Source organism: Callithrix jacchus, chromosome 7 (assembly GCF_049354715.1).
Source record: "Callithrix jacchus isolate 240 chromosome 7, calJac240_pri, whole genome shotgun sequence".
Lineage (NCBI taxonomy): Eukaryota > Metazoa > Chordata > Mammalia > Primates > Cebidae > Callithrix > Callithrix jacchus.
The window spans coordinates 10,055,214-10,066,063 of record NC_133508.1 but is presented as its reverse complement, the minus strand read 5'-3'; positions in this window follow the sequence as shown (position 1 = coordinate 10,066,063).

Below are 10,850 nucleotides of genomic sequence, written 5' to 3'. Positions count from 1 at the left end.
AAGAAGACAAGGGTGCCTGGAGAGGCAGGGGAGGGGAGGAAGCCTCCCTAAGTGGAGGGGAAAAGCCAGGAGGCAAACCAGCACAACCTCTAGAATGCTAGGGAAGCATCAGCTCTGGGGTTAGCTGAGGTGCAGAGTCGGAAGCTTGTTTGTGGGGAATCACTCAGAGAGCCTCTGTCCCTTCTCAAGTCTCCTGCCTTTAGAAATGACTGGCTCAGTAGCCGTGGTTCACAGACCAAATCTGCTGACTGTTAAACCTTTGCACTTTGTGAATACAATTATTGCTAAACCCTCCATGTTATGAAACAAAGTTTTTGACAGTCAGAGGGTCTATTCTTTAGTTTAATAAGTAATGTATGTTTTTATGTGCACTGTATTTTTCTGTAAACCCTCACAATAAGTGTTTTAATTCAGCCATTTAAACTTTAAAATATATGTGTGTGTATATATATATATATATATATATATAAAGATAGGTTTGCTTTTTATCAGATTTCTAAATTTGCACAGATTTTAATTCAACAGAAAGATCTGAGAGACCATATTTTTAATAAAATTTATGTCTTTGAATATTGATATCTAATAAAGACTCACATTTAGTGTTTATTTTATTGGCCCTTTGAAAGAACTCAACCGAAAAGGGCTCATTACTGACCCCGTAAATTTCAACAGCTCTCTATAACTTCTTAGTTTATAGCATCTTTTAAATTAGCAGGCTTTATTGACATACAATTCTCATGCCATACAATTTGCCCAATGAAAGTGTACAATGTAATGGTTTTTAATATAATCACAGATATGTGCAACCATCACCAATCAACTTTTAGAACACGAGTATTCTCATTATCTAAGGAGGTCCGTGCCTGTTACCTGGGGCCACCCTACCCCCGCCAGTCATCAGGAAGCACCAATCTATTCTGCGTCTCTTAGATTTCCCTGTTACAGACATTTCAAAGAAATGGTATCATATGACGTGGCCTTTTGCGACTGGCTTCTTCCATTTAGCACCGTGTTTTTGTTTTTTAACAAGATTTTTACTTGAGAATAGTTTTAGATTCATAGAGAAGTTGGGATAGTACTACTAAGAGTTCCTTTACAACCTGCAGTCGATTCCCCTATTATTAATATCTTCTATTAGTAAAGTGCATTTCTGACAATCGACTAACCAATATTATGTGTTGCTGTTGAGTGAAGCCCATACTTTCTTCACATTTCCTTAATGTTTACATAATGCCCTCTTTCTGTTTCAGGAATCCATCCAGGAGATTCTGTTATACTCAGTTGTCTAATTTCCTTAGATTCCTCTTAGATATAGCATTTTCTCACTTTTTGTGAGTACTTTTTGTACTCTTTTATTTTTAATTGGCAAATAAAAATTATATCTATTTATGGCCTGCAACATGGTGTTCTGAAGTATGTTTACATTGTAAAATGGCTAACTTGATCTAATTAACGTGTGCATTGCCTCATGTACTTATTTTTGTGTGTGTGGTAAGAACACTGAAAATCTCCCAGTGATTTTTCAAGTATACAGTACATTATTATTATTAATATCTTCTAATCATATAGGAAGGGTTTAGTTTTTAGACAATACGTTATTATTAACTACAGTCCCCATGTTGTACGGAATTTTTAATAGCTGGGCTTAAATCAATTACTACATTGTGTGCTGCAGTTGGAAGAATACATTCGTGTATCGTGAATAAACAAACAACGTGGGCTTCCTGCTCTTCCGCTGGCTTCAGTGTCACAGTCTGGGTCTACATGTCGTTGCCTGATGCGTTCTTCCTGTCTGCTGCACAGACAAAACCAGTTGACAGAGACCGTGGGATTGCAGTAAAGAAAGAGTTTAACAAATGTGGGGCTGGCCACATGGACCCTTCACGTGAAGAGTCGTAAGAGTTTAGAATTGGGAGATCTCAGACCAGCTGTGGCACCTGGTGTCTGGGACTGGGGATTACACTTGATGGCAGCTGCCCTTTCGATGCAGATCTGGGTGTGGGGATTTAGCTCCTGGGCCTTGCATTACAGTCTCTTCATGTGGTCAGCCCCATATAGGGAGACAGTTGTTACTCAAGTCAGTCTCCCTAAAGGCTTGGAGGTTAGGGATTTTCAAGGGTAGTTTGGTAGGCAGAGGGCTAGGGAATGGATGCTGCTGGCTAGGGAATGGATGCAATCACAGGGGGGTGGAGCGCAGTTCTCATGCACTGAATTTATCTCTTGGTGTGGTCCAGGGGACTGGTTGAGTCACCAGTCACAAGTCTGGGTAGAGTCAGTGAGTCGCTTCCATCCAACAGTTTGAAAAACATCTCAAAAGACCAATCTTAGGTTCTACAATAGTCATGTTACCTATAGGAGCAATTGCAAAAGTCACAAATCTTGTGCTCTCTGGCCACTTGACTCCTGAGCAATGAGAGACTATAGAAAGTAGGCCTATATTACAGCAGAATCAAGGCCTATCTCATAATCCTAATCTCGTGGCCTTGCCCTAGTCTTACAAACGCAGCCTTCGCCCCCCAAACAAGGAAGGAACCAGTTTTAGGGAGGAACTTACCATTCTTGCTTCATAGTTAAACTGTAAATTCCTCTCATGGTTAGCTTGGCCTATGCCCAGGGATGAGGGAACACAGCCAGCCCGTGAGGCTAGTCAAGATGGAGTTGGCCATGCCAGGTAGTTCTCACGGCCAACATCTTGCAAAGGTGGCTCCATTCATAACAAATCAGAATCACAAAAGGAACACATTTCTGAAAAAAATGGAGCCTATAGGTCACTAAGAGGACTGTATGATTTAATGTAAACAAACTCTTTACCATTAAAAAAATGCATAATTCTTAAAGCAAAATGCTTTCACCTGGGTTGATGTAGTGTGTCTAGGGGTTGAGCCACAGGCTGGATTCCCTGACAAGGCCCACTGCTTGACCAACTGCTAGCTGGACGGTCATCCAGGTTCCTTCTCAGGTCTGTGGTTTACATCAATCAGAGCACCCACCCTCCTAATGCCACGAGGGTAAATAATGCACACACAGTGTCTGCAGGGGTCATCCGCAGTGGCACTACTCCAACGGCATTGGTTAGTAATGAGGGCAATGGGGATGGCAGGGCTGACCAGCTGTTGGGGCTGCCGGATGCCTTTGGAAGTCCCATAGAACACATCTGACTTCAGGTCTCCTCACAACTGAGTGAGCGTGAAGGCTCCACTAAGTGCAGAGCAGTGAAGGGTTGAGAGAGTTTAGAACTGGGAGATCTCAGCCCCGCTGTGGGACCTGCTGTCTGGGACTGGGGATTATGCTCGATGGCAGCTGCCCTTTGGATGCAGATCTGGGCGTGGGGGTTTAGCTCCTGGGTCTTGCATTAGAATCTCAACTCTATAATTCACATGGCCTGTGACCTCGGGAAGTTCCATGTGTCCTCGGCTCCTTCTCTCGCAAATGACTGTGGGATTAAACAGTCTCATGATCCTTACGGCTCTAAGTTACGCAGTCTTTTCAAAACACTATTCAGTCAAATAATGATAAACACAAAGTTTGTAGCCTTTTAACTTTTCGTGGCTCTACATTGAAGCATGTCATGGAAGAAAAAAGGACTCCATTAACTAAACAGCAATCCAGATAAAAGTTGTTTACAGTGTCTTTTTTTAGAAGCAATATAAGCTAGAATTTAAAAGGTAACACAATTCTCTTTCGTATTTTTTTTTCTGTGAAATAGATGGCAAATGTAAGTAAAAGTCGTCTATATATTTAAAAAATAAATGGAAAAATCTTCATAAAAAAGAATACCTACTCTCAGGCTGAAATCTTTGTATGCCGACTTTGTTCCCAGCTGGTTCAATTTTGCTTTATAGCTGCTCGTTTATTAGAGGTCTGTAATGGAAATGCTGAAAGCACTATAAATGTTGTGGTACTAGTGGGTACTGCTGAAATAATGGAGCCTTTAATCACTACCTGTGTGGGGATAGAGGGAGAAGGCTCTCCCAGCATTTGAAGATATGGAAAATTGCTGGAGGAGAAACAAGCATTTGGGGGATATTAGTGGAGTATTTCACCAGTGCCTTAACCGGAACAGCAGTTTCCATGAAAGCAAGAGGTGTGTTGCGTGTGATGAGTGGACAGTGACTCTAAACAGGTACATGCTGTTGTAGCAATTACTCCATACTTACTAAGGCTGCTAAGATAACAGTGCTTTGTTATTTAGTATGGATATCCCTAATTGCAAAACACCTTATGATTTATTATACAGTCTGTGATTAGACCAGCCTGAACCAATCAATACCCCCTTAATTACTACTGCTGTTATACATGCACTCTACCAATATTTGAATTCAGAAAGTTGTTACGTTATCTCAGCCAGCAGCCAACATTGCACACATTTCTCATAAATGCAAAAGGCTCATTTCATCAAAAGAGGAAGCCATTATGCCAAGAAAAATGGAATGCAGTTTATATGGGAGCAGATAGATGACTCCGTGTTAAAGAGAAAATCATTCAATGTGTTGATCATATCCCATTCTTGAATAGAAGAGGGCAAAAACTGTTCGTGCAACCAGCATCAGCTACCAGCAGATAATATTTCATAAAATTAGCATGGCTGATTTTTCCTGAAGATGTCATTATTCAAGTGAATACCAACGTCTTCCACTGGGTAGAACCAGAATTGTAACACAGTGGGAGTCCTGGTAGCTAATAAGTCATACACCATTGGTCCCGGGCGTGCAGGCTGTTCTTTAGATTGTATCTTCACCAGATAGGAGTAATTTCGGCCTCAGGACTCTTAAACCACATTCCCTGGAGAGGCAAATTATTCCCTTCATGAGGCCAAAAAGAGGGATGAAACTAAAGGTGTTGGCTGCTGTCAAATAACACTGGACGTGCACTCAGCGGAGCCCAGCATGTGCCGGAGCGAGGGGGCAGAGAGCTGGGCACACATCAGCTCAGGCCGGATGGAGGCTGAGAGCTTCTGAGAGGGCGCATTTGAGGGCCCACAGAGAGATCTTGGCAGCAGAAACTCCTCAGGAGGGAAGTGCAGGACAATACTTGCTGCTTATATGTGGGATAAATATCATTCCTTTTATATCTCCAATGTTTACTCTAAAACTAGGAAATAGTTTCCTGCCTGGTACGAACGTTCCCCACTTGCATACATGATGATGAGAAGACATTCCTAAAACCTTCAGATGACAATCGGGGCTGTTACTTTAGGTCACTGCTGACCTCACTCACTGGCCGCCTGCCTGGGCATCCACACAGGTGGCTGTGAGGGGCTCTGGCTCCAGGTGGGCAGCTCCCAGCCAAAGCGCAGACCTGGGCATCCACGCAGGCAGCTGCGAGGGGCTCTGGCTCCAGAAGGGTGGGACCTGCCTGTCCTGCTGCTGTTCTTTGGTCCTCCCTCTCTGTCTCCTTCTCTCTCTCGCTCCTTCTTTCTTAGTCCTTCCCTCTCTCTCCTTCTCTCTTCTCCTCTTTCTCCAGTCCTTTAGGAATTGCTCCCCCGACCTTCCAGACTGGCTCATGTTCCAGTGTTTAGCCACCAACACTGCCCCTGTTAACACCCTCCTCGATAAGCTCTGTGCTGCTTCCCTGTGATTTTCCTTAGAAAACTATTAGGAACACCTCACAGGAACTCAGGGCCTCAGGGCTGTGTCACTGCACCTGACACCGAACGCTGCCTGACCTGAGGGCGTTTCTTCAACGATGCAGAGGAGAGAGTGAAGTGACCCTGAGCTCATGGGCTTCGGTGACTTCCCCTGCAGAACCCCACGCACACGGATGGGGGATGTGCCTGTGCCGGCCTCACAGGGAGGGACAGACGTGGCGTGGTCCTCACCGTCTCCTGTGATCTCCCGTGAAGCCACCCTGATGGAATGGACAGATGGGTGCATGTCCAGGTTTGGATCATAACCCCTAAAGGCAATCCTAGGAGATTGAAATCCCCAAAGCCTGAAATCCCTGAAATCACAATCATAGGATAGTTGCGTGGCGTTAGGAGCAATTACACCTTGTTATTTTCCTTTATTCAGAGTGCTATGAATTCCAATGGAGTCTCCAAAACACCACGACAGACTTGAAATTTGGTGCAATCAACATATCTAAAAGTGAATTTCAAGTTATTTCTAATAAAATTTATTTCGTTTTCAGACATCCCAATGCATTAGGTGAAAAATTCAGATGAGTAGATTGGCCTTGAGATATGACAAGGAAGAGTTCAATTTAAAATGTGGCATTTGCCTGCAGTGGTAGTCCCTCCAGCTGACGACTTTCCAGGGACCTTAATGAATTAAAGCTGCCTTTGCCTGAAGGAGCCCACGAAGCTCTTGACTGCTGGAAAATAATTACGTGTGAGGTAGGATAGGAAGACACCCAGGCAGCAGTGTGGCTGTTCAGGCTAACTTTACAGATCTGTGGTCTGCACATGAATGCATACAGAGTGGGTTTCTGCATGCCCAAAACTACACAGAAGTGCAGCACAGAAGACAGGAAAACTTAATAGGAAATGCCCATGGCCGCCGGTGTCAACTCATAGAGGAATTCCAGCCAGGGACGGTGGCTCACGCCTGTAATCCCATCACTTTGGGAGGCTGAGGAAGGTGGATTACAAGGTCAGGAGTTCGAGACCAGCCTGGTTGATATGGTGAAAACTTGTCTCTACTAAAAATACAAAAATTAGCTGGGCATGGTGGCACACGCCTGTAGTCCCAGTTACTCTAGAGGCAGAGGCAGGAGAATTGCTTGTATCCAGGAGGTGGAGGTTGCAGTGAGCTGAGATCGCACCACTGCACTCTAGCCTGGGCAACAGAGTGAGACTCCATCTCAAAAAAGAAAAAGAAAAAAAATTTTAATCAGAGCAGCACCACAAAGAAAATGCACATGAATGTATTCCCCAAGAAGAAACATGTCCTAAAAGAAAAAAAAAGCAGCTATTGATTTTGACGAAAGACTTCAACATAGTCACCATTTATGAACAGCCGACCCTTACGACCTACTTCCCACAGCTGTCCACAGTCTATCCTTGTAAGACACTTTTTCATTTGTCCAATTTTTATTTTAATTTAGTTTAGTCTCTTTTTCTGGTTTTAGTTGTTTTTAACTATTTTAAATTGCAGCATTTTTTTTCCAATTTTCTCTGCGGTGTAGTTCACCTTTACGTCATTTTCAGTACTGGAGGTTTACATTGTGTAGAGACCTTGAGAAAGTTCTAATCTGTTCAGTGCATTTCTGCAAATGCAACTCTGTAGAACCCATTCTCGCTATGTTTCCATTGTATGTGGGTGACTTCCTCAGTAAACGAAGAGCTGTCCTTTGCCCACATGGCATTGTGACCGAGAAGATTTCTCCAGAGTGTGCCTCTTCGGGCACTGCATATGCAGCACTGACCCGCCATGGTTTTTAATCCATCTCATCAAAAGACTTGGAATGTCCATTGCAGTGCAGCAGAAGATGGCGGTTATACAGCTGTGTGCGCAATTGCCCACTGCAGTGATACATGCTTAGGGAGTGAGCTTCTGGGCCGCTTTCTTAATGAAGATGGCCCCTCTGTTTTGCTTGGAACTGGTGGGCCCTTGTGACCACGTTTGTGCACCTGCTTGTGAAAATATGAATGCTGCTGCTGTCTATCTTCTTGGGTAAAGTACCTATAAGTGTTGTTATGCTGTCTATGTTTATCAAATGAATACCCCTTTTAAACATGTAAATCAATATACCTTTTAAATAATTTTCAATTATTTTCTTCTGGAATAATATTTTTCAGATTTTGATCTTTAAGGATCTCAGCATTCAGAATTGCAGGGTTTAGTATTGTGTCTTTTGAGATTATGGCGAGCTCCCCGTGACATGCAGACAGATGTGTACACATGCGGAGGTCCACTTATGCACATGTTTACACACACACACAGGGACACACTCCCCCCTCCCACATGCGTGTGCACCTGTGCTGCCCACAGCTTCTGGCCACCTGCACACATAACACATGGAGAGAAACCGGCCTGAGCTCTGCTGTGTCTGCCTTAAAATCCTAATGTTTGAAAAGGGGCCATGCATTTGATTTTGCACGGGCACCACATTGACTCTGTAGCCAGACCTACATTGATTTACCTGCTCACCGATTAAAGCATACAGCCTGATTTCTTTGTAAAATGCAGAGAATATAAAAGGGGAAATCTGATAGGTGGTTTCCAGTCTCCCCTTCAGGCCCCAGAGCCTTGGTTTCGCTCACCCTGGGGGTCCCAGCGGGTGTGATGGAAATTCCTGGTGACTTCAGCCTGGCCGCAGAGATGCTGTTTCATGAGGGAATGAGAAGGAGATTTGAGGCATGACCCTGGGCTCTAGAAGAGGCCAGTGAGGAGAGAAGAGAGGCTGTCTCCTCTTTGGGTGCCTCTCCTTGGAAACACTTGGAGCAAGGAGTGTGAGAATCTCAGTCTTATTCCTTCATGCTGTAGATTTCATCGAACAGCCCTAATCCTTCACACACCCTTGCCCATGCTCTGTACAGCCCATAGTGTAGCTGTGATGGATGTTTGCAGAGACCTGAAGTGGGCTGGAGCTGCTCTGGCCAGCAGGATATTAAACAGGGGCACGCTGGCAGCACCCGCCGTCAGGGCCACTGGCTCCAGCCCTTCCCCAGGAGACGTTTGCTGTTGGCCTGAAAGGTCATGATTGACAATGCGGACAGGTCAGGAGAGACACTGGGACTCGCTCCTCAGGATTTGGAGAAACGGAACCTTGAGAAGGACACTGTGGTCCATGCTGAGAAGGAGCCCAGCAAGGAGCTTGACCCACCTGGCATCCTTTCAGAAATTACATGCCACACACCCAGCAATCCACCCAAAACACAAGCACTGCACTCCCAACTCCAATGCCAGACCCCGAAGTCTTCGGCTTTGTTGGAGGAATGCCTCCACTTTGAATCTGTATTGCATGTTAGTTACTGAGCTTTCCCAGTCCCAGTTGGTTGGGGTTATTAAACAGTTACGAAAAGAATTAGGAAAAGAGAGGCCCAAGCAGAGGCTTGCCTGCTGTCCCCGCTCTTCTGGAAACTTCCTCCACAGTGCAGAGAAGCCCAGATCTCCTGCAGGGTGGAGCTCCGGCCACCAACCCTGCTCCCGGAGACCTGCAGGTGTTCATCCATCCCTGACCCTCCAGCGTAGCTAAGTGGACGGCATCACGGAGCACAGATACGGAATAATGAGAAACCAGCACAACCTGTGGTTTTAAACTGCTGTGTTTGCTAGTAGTTTCCTGACATACAGCCATTCTGCAGCAGTTAAAGGAATTCCAGCGAAACGGAAGGGTCTGTCTCAGTCTACCTTCTGCAGTGGTGGTGTGGATGGACCCCAACCTGATGCCCCAGGCAGTGGCAGGCGCTGTCGTTTGCTGTCCATGGTGCTGCCCGGGGCGTCAGAAACACTGAGTGGAGTGCCAGGGAATGTCACCGCCGCACACCTGCTTGTGGCCGGAGGAAGCTGCCGCTGAGAGGGAGTGTTCGTGTCCCGGTAACAGCAGGAGCAGGGTAAAGAGGCAAAGAACAGTGGGGTGGCTTGGGCCTGATTTCCGGCGGGAAGGATGAGGTCTTTTCCTCAGGAAATAAGAGGAGTTTCTATTCTTCTGCAGAAAACAGGGAGAGAGTCCCTGCCCCCTTCTCACTCATGTGTTTCACCTGAGCAAGCTCTATGGCCCGACACCAAATCCTAACAGAGCAGATGCTCAAGCTTTCTATGACATTTTTTAACTTACCAAAAAGCATACTTTTTTAAAACAATAGGAACATTTCAGAAGAAAAGAGATAAACTGGACCATACTTTAAATATGAAAATAAAAGAACAGGAATTTAAATAACTTATTGTACTTACTAAGATTTAAGTAACAGTTTTTTGAGTGAACAGGAGGCTCTTCTTTTCAGTAGAACAAGTAAACAATATTTATTTAGCTGAAATTTTGTTAGGAAGAGAAAAAGAATCAAACCTTTAAATTATGTTTGTCTGACAGATTGGGTTGTGGCTGTGGGTGCCAAGCAGAACCATCATTTTCTAAAGGGAAAACGTCTTTTTTTTTTAACAGAATATTCTAGGCATTGCCATTCTCCAACTCCTCTTTCTCAGAACCTTGTTATCATTGTTTAAATAAAGCACTAACTAGGATGCCAACTTTAAGCTTAGAAGGGATTATGGTAAATGAGTCTCTCTTTTCAAAAGTGATAAAGTCTTGTTGGTTAGCTTCAGCTCTATAACTGTCCTGGGGAAAGACCTAAATTCCCACCAGAGAGACAAACGTTATATAAAATGTAGGATTTTAAAGAAAAGTCCCTGTAAATGCCACTGATTCACTGCCTCATGAAGAATCATTTATGCTATAAAACTTCTGCAGCGGTGAAGTCTGACAAACAGACTCAAGGTTATACATTCTCCCAGAGATCAAGTGGCCAATTCTCTATTTCCAACTCTCAAGGTTTTGGGCTGTCCTGAGTGAATATCTGACCCCATTCCCTAGGTGCGGACCTGAAACAGAACGCCCACCATGACTCACAGCTGCTGTAGGGCACTGGGCACAGAAGTGGCCTTGGGTCCACAAGATTGTGGGATGAGACAACCTGAAATCAGCTTTAAAAAGCAGATAAGCACAGGAGGTTCAGAGATGAAAAAAGTTGCGTGTCGAGAGAACTATGAAGAATGGCGTAAGCCTGGAGAGCTGCCTGGACGAGAAACCAGGGCTTTCCTTGTTTCCAAAGAGCTCTTCCCAATCTGAGAAGAGATTGGGAAAAGATACCTGTGAGAGAAGAGACGGTGAATGTTTAAAAGGTAAGCAGGAGTCGCAGGAAACACAGACAGGGTGTCTACCAAATGCAGATGGAACCCTGGGAGGAGAAG